The 14,915-nt window shown below is 42.5% G+C and overlaps 1 protein-coding gene across 3 annotated transcripts in view; it reads left to right on the plus strand.

The window, feature by feature from the left end:
* The first annotated feature begins 14,795 nt into the window (after positions 1 to 14,795).
* The window catches only part of PRR5 (proline rich 5), an 85,990-nt gene continuing 85,870 nt past the window's right edge, over positions 14,796 to 14,915 (plus strand). The window contains exon 1 of one of the 3 annotated variants that reach the window (XM_040697632.1): positions 14,796 to 14,903. The gene's annotated coding sequence lies outside the window, so the exon portion shown is untranslated. The remainder of the gene's footprint in view (positions 14,904 to 14,915) is intronic. The other 2 variants (XM_040697656.1, XM_040697648.1) reach the window with 2 other exon arrangements.

The following is a 14,915-nucleotide window of genomic DNA, read 5'->3' on the forward strand; positions in this document are numbered from 1 at the left end:
TCCTTCCCTCCCTGCATTTCCCATTCATTTTCTAAACATGCTTGATTTTCTGTATTTTTTTCTTTTCACATTACTGTTCTATTTCTTGCATGTGTAGTTGTTTGTGGTGCATACATGGCTTTTTTTTTTTTTTCCTGCTGTAAGCCTAATGAAATCTAATTGCTTTGCCTGGATAGCCTTCTACAAAGCTTTGTCTGCAACATCCCATTTGGTTTAACTCACATGTCAACTAACTGTGCATGTCTTGCTGAAAGTATGTCAAATGAGACGGAGCCCAGGATAGTGAATAATGAGAAATAAAATGGAGCACCATAACTTCACTGTCAAACCTCTTTTTTTCCTTTGAATTGGAAATGCAAGTAAATATTCAACTATTTTTACTTTTTTTAGTTCACATGCTGGGACTACTATAGGTTTCTAAAGGAAGAGGGGTCAGGTATGAATATGATGAAGTGGGAGAAAAAGTCCCTCAGAGTTTGAGTGGTGATGGTTAAGGGACTGCAGGCACTGTGGAAAGGTCAGAGTTCAGTTAATGTTACAGGACATAGAGCAAGCTCCAGGAGTGCTGCACCCTGCATTGCTTTACTCCCCAAATGGGGAAAGGCTCATGCCTAGGAGAAGTGTCCACCAACAGTTTGAGGTCTGGATAAAGCCATAATGACCATAGGAACTTACTGGTACCTCCAATAGTGATGTTAATCTTTGTCTGTAATTATTTTTCACTATATTTTAGCATGAAAAGCATATATCTTAAACTGGTATGATGCTCTTGTTTGGATGCCTTGCAGAGATGAGATGAGACGTTTGCACGAGGTGTTCAGATTATGAAAACCCCCATCCATTTGTCAGGAGCAATGGGTGGAGTGTCCGAAGGATATGGGTTCAGATTGCTCATATACCCATCTGCAGAGGCAAGGGGTTGACTTTCAGTGGATAAAATCTGGGTTTGATATGATGGTTTGCAGGGTCAAGGGGAGAGTGGGATATGTGGTAAATTCTGGCTGTGGAGATGTTAATTGCTATAGTCAGTTTTCTAGAGACAAAGAGTGGAGTTTGTAAAGAAAATGTAAATACCATCAAAATATTTATAGAGAGTTTATAATGAGTTTATAATAGCAGGGGCACCTCCATGCTGATGGAGATCCCCATGAGGGCAGCGATGTCCTTGAGGGCACAGTGGCTATGTATGGCTCATAGTGGAGCAGAGGAAGATGAGTAAAGGAGATGTGTGGCACAAACTAAGTGTTAAGTGTGTAACCCAAACCTCCAGATCAGTGCAACACCTCAACAGAGGAGTTGGGATGGGCTGAGTATGACCTACTGTGAAAATTAGGGAAGCTGCGGTAAGGAAGAGAAGAGAGGTGTTTATTTTAAGTTGAGCTTGGAGGGTGGAGTGTTATTACTAAAGCAGAAATCGATTGGAAATAAACTGAATTCCAAAACAATGCCCTGAGTTGCAAGCCTTGCCTGTGACCTTGCTGAATGGGCAGGAGTACGCAGGTGAAGCAAAAGAACAGTTGAAAGTTCACAAGAAACTGAGCAGGAGGACCCTGGCTGTCCAGAGGACCTGGGTCCACACTGAAGAACACATGTATTAGTGGGGAAGCTGAGACAAAGATTTTAGCTCGATTAATTACTTTGCCGTATATTCCTTGGCTAAGGAATCAAGAAAAGCAGCCTTTTTGTGACATTCATGCAACAATCCTATGTACATTACTGAATGTACATGTTTGCAGACACCTAACACATTGATACAAAGACTTTATCATCAACCATACAAGTAACATCTCCATTATCAGTTTGGGGATGGAGTGTTTAGGTTGTTACAGAGCAGGAATTTGGGAAGTGCAGCATTTCCTCCATTACTCACCATTTTAATGGTGTGATACTTCAAAAGACGTGTCTTTCATCTGGCTCTGGCTTTTCAAACTTCCAGTCAGTGCATCTTCTAGTACTCTGCTAGTAATTTAATTATCTATATTATCAACCTAACGTCAAAATATATTGTATATAGAGCATCTTAACATCTCATTATCAGTTCTCCTTACAGGTTTATCCTGTGTGACGGAATGAAGGCACACTTTCCAATTCCTAAGTCAACCATTTCATCCTTATACCTTTTTCAGCCTTTGAAAAACATGGATACCAGCAGGTAATCTATCTTGGGAAGGGAGATTGAAATGAACGATCTTTGAACTTTTTTCATTTTTTGCCACTGAATGATTTTTAGATTCTTTATCTATTTTGATAATGCCAGGCTTGGGCTAGAAAGATCCTAGATTTATTCTTAGGTTTATTTGTCTTTGATACAGTGTAGATTCTAAGAACATCTTTAAAAAGGGCTAAGCTCTTCCTCCAAAAACTTAGAGAGGTCTGTTGTCTCTAGTTAGTACCTAAAAAGATCCTGGTCCTTCACAGAACTTTAGCTGAATACATCTGGGAAAACCAAATCAAGTCAGCCGCTTCTGGCATTAAATCTCAGCAATTTTGTTCATCCCTTCCTCCCACCAGGAAAAGTAGCCTTCATTATTCATTGGCTACATAGGCAGCATAAGCTCCTGTCATATTCTGAGCAATGGTGAAGCTGAATGCCTGAAGAAGGTGGTGTGTTTTTTTCCGCTCTGAATACATCTGTGTGGCATGCTGCAGTGCTATGTAAAGATATTCCTATTTCCACAGCACTGAAGTCAATGGTTCTGTATTTACAGATCCTTTGAAGCATCATTCCCTCAGCTTTGCTTGTTAAAATATATAGGCATGTCACTGTGGCCTGGAATGAAATGAGATGGATATTTTAGAAATGCATAATGCAGCCAGACTGCATTCTCCCGAATTCTACATCTACACATTTCTGTTTGTTGGCATGATCTGCAGAAGAAACACTGAAGTGAATTCAGAGAATGAAAACATTACAGAAATATGTCAAATACATTTCCATCACCAAGGCTTAACACTTGCGGTGTGTTTTTGGGAGGAAAAAAGGTACTGCGATTTAAGACCTATCCCATTTAATTTGAATTGCTGGGTGGAAGAAGAAAGGAACCAAGAATGCAGGATTAACAGCAGCTTTTCTGGAGCTGTTCTTGTGAGCTTCAGCAAAAACATTGCTCACGAATGTCACAAAAGTTGCATTTACTATTCTGGTATATTGTCATGAATGTGTCTTAGATGCAAAAATTACATCTGATTTCTCTGCTTTCTCTGCAGATTCACTGTAGTGGGAGTAGGATCAGGCTTTCGATAGATATTCTGTTCTGCACTCTGTCTCTGTCTGCACCTCCCTCTCTTGCGCTCTTTAATCTTTCTGAGCAATTTTCTCTCTTCCTGCAGGGGTGACTGAAACGATCCTTTGAAGCAACCAGCTTTGACATTTGGGGAAAAAAAAAATCAAAAATGAAAGAATGCTCTAATTAAGCAAAACATCAGTTAAAGCTCACGCAAAAATGTAAGAATCTGATCAGTTCTTTCATGTGAGCTTGAAAACTGCACTGTGTTAGCAGAGGAGCTCATTAGAGGGTGCTTACAAAAAGTCCAGATTATGAAGCAGAGACCCATGTGTGACATCCAAGACTATGTAGGAAAAGGTAATACTCAGAACCCTTCACATAACACGTATTGTGACCTACTGCCCACGTGGTTTGAGGAAAAACAAAACAGTTTTATTTATACTAGGACTACTGAACACTGATCCAGACTGGAGAGGGGCTCCAAAGGGTGCATTTATTCTCTTCTGGGTATTTTACTGAGAACTGAGCTCTCTACTTTCCAGGCTCTTGCACACATGTTTAATTGTACCTCTGTGATACTATATCAAATATAGCAAGCTTTTTTTTCTAAATACATCTATTCGAGGCCATGTTTTTCTTATTATTCCATGGTGCTACGTCTCCTAGGTGTATGGTAGGCTGTGGTAGTTCTGAAAGTATGAGCTTCATCTCGTATTCCTGTATCTCACAGTCACCTTTTGTATTTTCAGATTGAAACATACAGCTGAATTTGATGGAGAGAGCTGAGGCTAGCATTTTTGCAGTCAGTGCCTGCAGCTTGTTGTTTTAGCTAGATGGTATAGAAACAATTTTTGCTGCGAATGGGATGACATAATGAAGAGGTGCTCTGAGTTTCTCCTCAGACAGGCTCTGTGGAGAAAACTTCCTCCCTCTCCCGAATGCGGGGCTAGAGAGGATGTCACAGTTGAGTCCCAGAGTGCTTCAGAAAGCAAGTTTGCAGAATCCGCTTCACAACAGTGGTGAGATACAGCTTAAAAATGAATAATTGTGGTGTGCCCACACACCGCCTTTTGAAAAGCTGTTTAAGAGGAGTGGTATAAATCGTTCGCATTGTTTTACTCACTTTCCTTTTCTTTTTTTGCTGAGTGAGGAATAGTTTTCCGTGGTGCGGTTTTGCCCTGCTGATCTTTTTTTTTTTTTTTTTTCTGAAGCTTTCTTAATTCATTTAGCGTTGTTGGGCAGAAATGCTGAAAGAGCATAATGGGTGGAATTCAGGAAAGTTCACTGCCTCCCTGAGTCTTGGGTGTGCCCAGCTCCTGGCATAGGTTATTTTCATTTAGTTGTAGGGTTTTTACACTCCAGGCCTGCAGACAGTTGCAGGCAGTTTATCACAAGCTGTGGAAAGCATGACAACCATAGGAGACAAAATGGATGAAACAGGAATAAGTAGAGGCAAGAGGAGGAGAGTCCCAGCCCTTTGGCTGGACTGGGAGTTAGTTGCCTGTGTTAATAACATGCTAGAGCAGGAGAACTCTGAGAACTGATTCCATGTGGAGGTGTTAATACAGTGTAAAAAAATCTTCCCAGAAAGGAAACCCAGCCTATGTCTTGCAGCAGTCATTTATCACCAACCTGTACCCGAGGGGTCTTGCTCTTCTGGTCTTGCTGACCTTGTCTGGCCTACAGCATTGGTATAATCATACAACAATTGGGTTGGAAGAGACCTTAAGAACTATTTAGTTCCAAACCCCTGGTAACACTGTCCTTGTAGATGACAGAAGGAGCCATCAGTTAGCTCAGACTGACATCAAGCATAAGGGCACCAGTCCAGCTGTGCTTGCTAACAGGCCAAGGGAGGCCTGTTTGTCTTCAAAACTCCTGTAAGCCAGGTCTGAAGGTCCTGCTGTAAGAACACCTTGCAGAAGTCTCACTGCTGGGGCTGAGCAAGAACCTCCTCCCTTGGGCAACATGAAGTCTTCATGAGCAGGATGTAAGAATATGGTGATGAGGATTGTGCTGGTATTTGATTCTGCAGCCTTCTCTGATGCCAGCATGATATAAAAAACTCATTTTGATAGATTAAGTCCTGTGTTCCTTTACTTTTAAACACATCTTTGGTTTTACATCACTCTCTCAGAAAACTCACTAACATGTTAAAGCTGACTTCTTTGATAGCTTCAATCAGATCTGACAAGGAGTCTGCTTGAAACAGATACTTGTTGGAGTTTCTTGTCTAAAGCATCCTCTCAAACTTTTTACAAATTCAGTGTCTCAACACTATGAATATCACACCCACCACCCCCAAAATCCCAACAGAGCAAGTGGCTTTCTTTAGAAACGTCCTCTTTCCAAATTTTGCTTGCTGAAACTTCCTGTTCATATTCACTGAAGTCTAGCTTGTGGGAGGATCTAATGACGTCGTCTCTCCTTATCTTAATCTCCAGCATACCAGCTGTTCCTAACCTGCAGACTTGAGGGCTGATTCCTCACCACACACAACCTCCAGCCTCTGCACACCAATGAAGCTGGGAAGCAAGTCCTTCAGTGTCGGTCCTGTGAGCAGGAACTTGTGCAAGACTGCCTGCATCACTACAAGAAGCAAAGGCTGGGGAAGTGATGTGACTGGATCGCCTAGTACAGCTGTGAGCAACAAATATTAATTGCCATCTGCTGGCAAACAGTGGTGGCAGACAGGACCTATTTGGTTTGCCCTCACTTCATAGATTATCTCCCTGTAAGAAAAAAGTAGATGAGTGAAGAAGCATCTAGACGTAATGCTCCTTCCCTTAGGGAGCAACTGAATCTGCCTAAGGGAGAGACATTCAGATCACAATGTGGATGGGAGGAAGCAGCAGCAAGGCGGTAATTTGCAGCACAGCGAGGAACTGAGAGACTGCTGAGAAGCAGTGAGCACACTTCAGTCCAGACCCCTGTGCTGACATAAGATAAAATTTCTTTGAGTGCTGAGGAGACTCTTCAGGTAGCTCCTACTCCAAAGGAAATTCCAAAATACAGAGTGAGAGTGATGGCGGGAGTTTCTCTAGGAAGCAATGGGCAGGGGCAGATTTGTTCATAAACCCTTTTAACTGCTTCTATCTTAACTAGTCATGTGACGTCTACTAAATTTTAAGACTTGACAAATAAGTTTTTGGTCTAATAAAGACTGACTCTTTCCAAATATGAATGCTCAGGTCCTCTTTGAGGAGCTCCCTATGAAGGAAAAGGTCTTGACAGATTCATATGAAATCTTCAGCCACCTGGCATCCCATCACACAATCTCATGGCTTTCATAAAATGAATTAGCAGACTGACCTGGATTGGATTGAGCTGAATCATCAGAGTAAAAAAAAAGATATTTTGTTCTCCTGTTACTAGACTTCTCAGAAAATCCTGAGAATGAATCATCAGATCATCACAAAGTGCTTTTCTGCACTCTGTGATGGGTCTCTGCAAATCTTCTGAGGTGCACGGTAGGATGGAGGCACTTAGGTTGCCTCTGACTGGGTAGATGATGTACTTTTCAGGGTAGCAGGCACTTCAGTTCTCTTGTTAACCAGAACACTGGACATTCTCAATACTGAAAATGTGTCCCCCTAAAAGAAGCATATCCAAGTTTCCCAACAGTTTGAGGGTACTTTATGCATTCTTGTGCTCTGGGTAGTAGAGGGCACTTGCAGGAGCCTGAACGGGAAGAGTAACACCTGTTTGTGCAGCTCTTTCTGCCTGTATGTTCAGCTGACAGCCTCTGGGGCAGTAACTGTCCTATACTGTATAAAATGTACATTGATGGTCTTGCCCTGGGTTGAGGCTTCTGGAAGATGATCTGAAGCGGAGAGATGGGCATTTCCTTTCTCTGACTTTGGTAGATAAGATGCACTGCTGTTGTGTTGCCCCAGGCAAAGATCTTAGTTAGCTATGTGCCTTCTCTCAGACACTCATTGGGAAATTTAAACTCTGTGAGGCAGAGGCACTCACCAAACCTGGAATAACAAAATATTTCACAGGCTTATGTTAGAGTCACTTGGAAGAGATACACAGAGCTCATTGAGTCCAACTGCTGGCTCCACATAGGATCACTCAAAATCCAAGTGGCTGAGAGAGTCGTCCAAACACTCCTTGAACTCCTTGGGGCTCGAGTCCACTGCCCTGGGAAGACAGTTTCATGCCCACCACCCTGTGGTGCAGACCCTGTCCCTAACCCCCAGCTGCCCCTCCCCTGACACAGCTCCATGCCGTTCCCTCGGGCCCTGTCGCTGTCACACAGAGCAGAGCTCAGCGCTGCCCCTCCGCTCCCTGTGAGGAGCTGCAGCCGCCATCAGGCCTCCCCTCAGCTCCTCCGCTCTGGGCACAACACGCCAAGGGACCTAAGAGACTTCTCCTAAGTCTTGCTCTCTAGACACTTCATAGTCTTTCTAGCCTTCCTTAGGACACTAATAGTTTTGTCTTGCTTGGTTCTGTAGCTTCATTCTCACTTCACTTCTCCACAGCTCTGTAAGGACTGAACCTGCCATGAGCCCAGGCAGAGGCACATCCTCCTCAGCTTCTGCAGATGTCAGCAGAGCTATGAGATTTTTGTCTGCGAAAAGTCTGGCCCAGCATCACCAAGGTACTCCCTAAGACACTGGTGCTCCATCCCTCCGTCTGGATTTAGATACTAGCCCTAAGCTTTTGCAAAGGCAGAGGAAAATTTCCCTGAGAGAACTAGGAAGCTCTTTTCTGTACAGTATTCACAAGCATGCTGGTGTATAGGAGGTCCACACTGTTCTTGTGAGAAGGAAGCACAGTAAAAGGAAAATAGGTACCTCCCACAGAAAGAAAAAAAAAAAAAAAAAAAAAAAGCATCATCAGTTTGCAGCTGAACTCAAAAAAATGTTATACAACATCTCCCTGAATCTATTCAGTAGGCTTATAGCTGGTCTAACTGGTCTTTTACATCATGGAATCTTCTCCTACATATTATTCATTAAACAGAGGAATTTACTAGAGCAGAAACTGTGTTACTTGGGATGGACAATATCTCTAGTGCAGGAAAAGAAAGGTGGGGGGGAAGCTCTAACCGTTATTTGGAGTATTTCTTCCTTTTGTGAATGGCACTTACTGCTCCTTCAGTGGTAGGAATGATGTATTACTTTCGAGTACACAAAGGTTTTCCACTGTCTGAACAGTTAGGAGACAACAAATGCTCTACTATTGTTTTCACACCTCTTGCTCATACATGACCTGCTCTTAATATGCTCCTCTGCCTTATTTTTTTTTGCTGAAAGTTTAATATTCCATGCAATGGGCTTTCAGCTGCTCCGGAAATAAACTTTTAAACCATCTGTTTTCTACACTGATTCATGGACTCCTAGGTGTCTCTAACTTTTTCAGGTCCACCCAAATGTGCAAAAAAAGAAAGAAACAAACAAACAAAGAAACAAACAAAAAACATTTGTGTTGATAGGTGGGCTTATGTTTGGCATATAGAGTCTCTTGGAAGGCTTTACAATTCAACAGCAAGAAAGACTGAAAACCCTAGATTAGATGAAAGCAGAAAGTGTTGTTATAGTTGTACCTGCCTGTTTTAGCTACCTGGTAATGACCCTGTCAGAGCAGACATTCTCCACAGGAACTGAATTACACAGGCAGTGTTTATCATTCTGGTGATGCATGAGTCTTTCTTCCACTTATTTGCCTCGGCTGTTCATTTTTCCATAGCAATAAGTGCTTTTTTTTTTTTTCTCTAAAACTTCCTTGAATTGTCTCACTTCAAGGTATGAACAGGAAATTCCTAAACAACTATGCATTGCTCCTTGATCAAGGATGTTTCTTAGTAGGCCTTCTTCAAAAAAACAGCAACAACACACACATGCACAAACCAACCAAACAAACAAATCAAATCCTTTTCCAGAGAGCTGTTCTTTGGAAATGTTAGAATCTAACATTGTGAACAGGGAGCAAAATTGTTCATGATAGAAAAGATGTCCTTGAACAGGACATCTACTACACATCTAAGTATGCACCCATCTACATAGATACACCATTTGATGCTTTGAAAATATAGAATTTGGAGATTTTGGACCTTGCTGAGTGACAAACTACCACTGTCATTTTGGTTTTTACACAATTCCCACAGTCTTCAGCCATTCCCAAAGAACATAACACTCATCAATAGCTACTCAATCTACATCTATTGGTCCCCTATTCCAAAGCAAGCTGTATGAAGATGTTTGTATTTACTTCTCCCTTCCTCGTGTAGCCAGTAAAGGCTGGAAGTTTAAACTCAAGAAATTCCTTACTCATGAATATGTGAGATTTGAATTCAATTGTATTTGTTGCTGGAGAAGTGTCAGCTATGGATGCTGCTGCTAACAAGTGTTAGACAAATTATAAATGAAATAGAGCTGACCGAAACTGTTCAAGTAAGGCAAGTAATGTATCAGGATACATTAAAGAGATAAAATATCTTTTATTTGGAAATAGCAGTAACTGTACAAAGACCAAAAGGTTATATACTCTATGAATGTTGTAGAAATTTCAGATTTTTTTACAGCAATAGTAACATTTTCTAAAAAATAAATGTTATAATGGTAGATATAAGGGAAAAAGAAATGTATGGGTTATAATTTATCACATTCAGTTGAGCATCAGATTTGCAATGTTACTTAAATTCCTTTCGGTACATGAATTTTAAAGATCTCACTACTCCCAACAGCATTACTGGTGTGCTGTAATTAATATTTAATTGTTTTTTTACACAGGACTACTGTGAGTTTTTCTTCAGGATATTAAAAATAGTAATTCAAAAAGAAAACAGCCTCTCTTAAGGAAAAGCCTTAGCAGTGAGAAGTATCAGTGATGGGTGGATGGTTGGACTGGGTGATCTTGTGGGTCTTTTCCAACCTTGGTGATTCTATGACTCTATGACTCTATGATTCAGTGTAGCATTATTTTTCTTTAAAAAAAAACATACCAGAAAAGCATGAAATGGGAAATACTGAAATGAAAATATTTCCACAAGGGCTTTCTAACACTGTGTGATAGAACACATAGGTTTTTAGCAAAACATTTTTTTCTTAAAAAGCCTATGTTATTACACACTTCTGAATCTCACTGTTCCGAAGAAATTAATCTTAATTATATTCCACCTTTTCTTTGCAAAATACTCTCAGCACTTGACAAACTTCAGACCTTGTAAGCTATGAGAATAACTTTTGCAGTGGGGGAAATGCAGTCAGAGCTGGGATGGAGAGTGGCAACTGCTTAGTAGAGAGACAGCCATGCTATATGGCATCTCGATTGTGGGAGGAAGGGAAGGATCAGTTGAAGTAGATCCTGTGGTGAAATCAGCAGTGGTCCCAATATAGCGATCACCAAAAATCTTAAAAAGGATGTCCAGAGATGTGGTGTAACACAGCTCCCTGGGCCAAAGGAAGCTACGTATTCAGAAAAGCAGGAGGGTTACATCAAGGAAACACCTGCAGCAGTCTCCACAGTGTCCATGGCAGAGCAGTGCAGAAATAGCATTTACTTCCTGCGATGTTTCTCGAGATTCAAAACCTTTCTTAGTCTCTCCTGATACAGCTGTTCTGCACTGAGGAAGTCATCACTTACTCAGCATGGCTGACAAAGTCCTGGTATCTGTCAGCCAGTGAGTAGCAGTGGCACTTCGGGCCCACGTGGAGTGTGAGGGAGGTTTAAGAAATGGAGGAACAGAGGGGACAGTGGTGTCCTCAGCTGTATTACCTGGGGAGGGAGAGTGAAGTTCTCAGCAGCCTTTGCCAATAGAGGTGGGAACAGGGTGAGTGGACAGCAATAGCTGTTTTGCTAGATTCATTTTGCCAGCAAATTTCAGATGCTAAGGCTTGAGGTGTCGCTGTAGTTGAAATCACTGCTGCGAGGTTCTCCGATGGCCGCTAGAAGCCACAGGAGAGAACCCGTTTCTTCAACCACTTCATCCTGAACAGTTTACACAACTGAACAGTTCAAAAATGAGACAGAGGAAGAAACTTTGGCTCCCTAGGACAGCCAAAATCATGGTTGTAGGTTTGCTTCTACAGGAGCTGTGGGAGACCCGCATGCGAATTCAACACTGGAACCAAAGAAAGAGCTTAGATCTGAGGCATCCTGAATAAGCATTTCTCAGTCCTCAGGTGCCCTGCATGTTCTCGGGGAAGCTTCACTGATTCGGATCAAAAGTTACAGTCTGGATTCAAGAGTCTTTTCCTAATCAAAGCTTAATTTGAAAATTCCCTCTGTACCAAATCCTGATTGGTTTATCAGATGAGCTAAAGCTTCTGCTAAAAGCAGAAGTCTCCCTCTCTCTGTGCAGTTTGTAGCCACCTAGTCTGTGGGGTGGTAGGCTTAGGACGGTAAACTTCTGCTAAATTTCACCCCTGTGTTTTGTAACAGTGCTAAGTGTGAAAAGAGCAGTGATCCCAGCTGGCATCTCTGCGGAGTGCTGCAGGACTGCTACCAGTAATTGTGCTCAGAGCTTACATTGCACTGAATTGCCTCATCAAGCATGCTGGTTTTTGCAATGTCAGCTATGCGGCAGTTCCTTTTCCTCCCCTGCAGACTACCCAGTTGAAGGCTGTGGTTTATTTCATGTATCCTCCAGTGTCGGCCCAAACAATTCCAAAATAAAAAATGGTTATTGTGTTCAAATCTTTGTATGATGAATGTTGCTGGCAGCCATCTTCAGGTGAAGAACTACTGCAGTACTCACATTTAACTTACAAATACTTGGTTGCTACAACGCTTAAGGTTGGTAAGATTCTTGACCACCAAAAACCAATGGGAATTGGGATGCAGGATGTCTAAGACGTGTGCCAGAAGTACAGTGCTGATTTGTTACATGCCCTTCAGCAACGCATACATGCTCTTAAACTTCCATTTTATAAAATAGCTATCAGTGTTTCAGCTGAACGCTTTGAGAGAGCTAATTAATTAATGCTAGTAAAGCATTTGGTATTCTTGGATAAACGACTACAGAAAAATAAATTGCTATGCTTTATGTTGTAAATCAGATTCCACTCCATTCCTAAATACTCCTTTCGTCTAAAGCTGATAGCAAATCTTAACGAGCTCATTAAAAAAAAAAAAAAAACACAAAAAAAAGCAAGGTAAGATACAATTGCCTGAGGGCATTTTAATCAGAAGATCTTTCCTTTTCAGGTGAAAAAGACATCTACATTGAACAATTCCACTAGCCAAGAAACAAAGAAAAGGCTTCTTATGCTAAGTTATATGGGTGCAATTACTTTGTGGCTAGACAGTGGGAATGAGAAGAAGGCATCCCATTTCTGAGCCGCTTAAGCAAAGAAGAAAGCCAAAGTCCTATGTCTAAATTAAGAATCAGAAATGAAAGGTCTTTATCCCAGCTGTCCTGTAGCTGAGGAAGCTATTTAATAATCTACTCAAGCCTCAGTTGCCTTTTCTGCTGTCTGCCCTGTACCTTTGTGCTACAAGCCCTATTTCAAGCACTGTGATGATGGTTCATCTTTGCTTCTGCTGAGTGTGCACAAAAACCTGTCACTCTGGGCAATAAAGTGATTCCAGCCTTGTATTAATTTTAATCAGCTGATGAAAACTGTGCTTTTCTCTTTGCATACACTTCATTGTTTAGAGAAATAATAATAAAAAAAATGCCTGACTGGAGAGGTGTTGTTCTTGCCAACAGAGGGAAATATCTGCTTCCAGTAATACCTGTGGTATGAAGCTGCCTGGCGGGGCACGCTTAGCTGAGCAGAGGACATAGTGCCAGTGGTACTCTGATGGTCTGAGCTGGTAGTTTTCCACAGCACTTACCCAGTATCAGGACATCAACCTTTTTCCATTAACTCATCCTTTCTGCAGCTCTGTGGTTTCCTGTGCTTGTTTTAGTGCAAATTTCTTTCCATCCCCAACTTCTGTTGAGCAGCTTTTACTTCACGAGGCAACTATTTTGCCCTCATTCTGATAATTGTGAGCTGCTGAGGGCACAAAAAAAGGTGCTAAGCACTAACACCCTACATTTCCAAAAGCCCTACATACTCTTTCTGCTTCCATAGCTGAAACATTTAAAGAACGCCCCACGAGGCACGAGGAAACACTGGCTTAAAATTAACTTTACCAACCTCTAGACTCTTTGGCAGCCTGAGGATGTGCATGCAAGCTGCCTCCGGAAGCACATGGGTGCCTACATTTTGTGTTGTGCAGCCCCCTAGGATGGCCCCAAGGAAGCTCTGATGAGGAATATTTATTTGCCTCCCTGCTTTGTGCAGATCCTCTGCCAGGCGAACTCCCTGATGCAGAAGGACTTCTAGACCCCAGTATCACTCGAGGCACATTTTCAGGTGTGAGGCTGGCTCTTGCAGTGGCTGACCTGACACACAAGGAGCAGAGATCGGTTCAGCCGTCTGTTGGTTTGCCTTCTTCTGCCTTTCTGTGCGTGCTTTGTTTGGTCATTTTGAGTGGGGGATATTCCACCCAGCCAGGAGTATTCGCAGGATAATTTCATGAAAACTAAGCTCCAATCCTGCAAGAGATTCCTACTTAAGGGCATTTGTGCCCATGCTAGCTTTGATGGGATTCAGCCAGGCTGTAGGGAGGTGCAGAGGGGTCACCGGTTTGGATGACCATCGGGTACGACCCTGACGCCTAGCCATCTCCAAAATCAACTGTGAGTGCCACTTTTATGCTTGATAGGGAGCTTACAGTTTTTAAGCTGAGCTTTCAGAAAACTTCCAGACAGAATGCAGCTTGTACAATTTGCTGTCTTAAACAAGTGAACGTACTTGAGACTTCTGATGACAAATTCAGATACAAGTTCCCAACCAAAAAAGTAAAAAACCAACATCCTGAGGTATTGGTTATTCACAACTCAGGCTCCTTTGCATGTCAATTAACTGTTGGTTGGTTTGTTTGTTTGTTTGTTTTTAATCCTTTGGTTTACATTTCTAAAATGGAGACAGCTGATGAAACACTGATGCAAACACCTCTTCCAAGGCTTTTAGTTTGCCCTACAGACTTCTGTATGAAAACATAGATATATATATGTGTGGTATTGAAGAAAAAGCATCGGATCTAGGGAGAAAATTGCTCCATGATCCTCATGCACATGTTGTAACCCTCATTCCTTCTCCCCTGGTTCAGAAGGGCAGCGTTACCTTACCCAGATTTCTGTGGTTGGTTAAGCTAATGAGAAACCATGGCTTCCTTCCTCGCATGAATACAGTTCTGCACGCTACATGATTCTTGCACAACTTTGCTGTGGCCTCAGTTGTCCATTCAGTTCACTACTGCAAGTCACTGACGTCCACAAATCGGGCAGCAGAACATGCAAGCAGCCCCTCCCTAGAAGAGGAAGAGCAGGCAGCGTGAAGCTGATGGTGCCGTGACGTGGGCTGTAAGCACAGCCACCCGACCACCCTTTGGGGTCTGTCGCATGGCACAGTCATTCCCCACGCAGGCGGTGGGAAGCAGAGAGGTGTGCCCGCCAGCTCCCCGAACCGAGCTGGCATCTGATGCAGCGAAACCGGGGCTGGGATCGATTTGTGTAACACCTGCTTTGGTTTAAATCCCCTCAAGAGTGTACGTTGAATCCCGTTAACTCAGATCAAAACTACCAACGGCAGACCACGCATAACCGCAAGTTGTGACCCGGTTCCGCAGGGCACACTCCAGCCGGGCAGCGTTTTGCTCTCCCTGCGCCGGGTGCGTCCTCCC

Source organism: Gallus gallus, chromosome 1 (genome assembly GCF_016699485.2).
Source record: "Gallus gallus isolate bGalGal1 chromosome 1, bGalGal1.mat.broiler.GRCg7b, whole genome shotgun sequence".
NCBI lineage: Eukaryota > Metazoa > Chordata > Aves > Galliformes > Phasianidae > Gallus > Gallus gallus.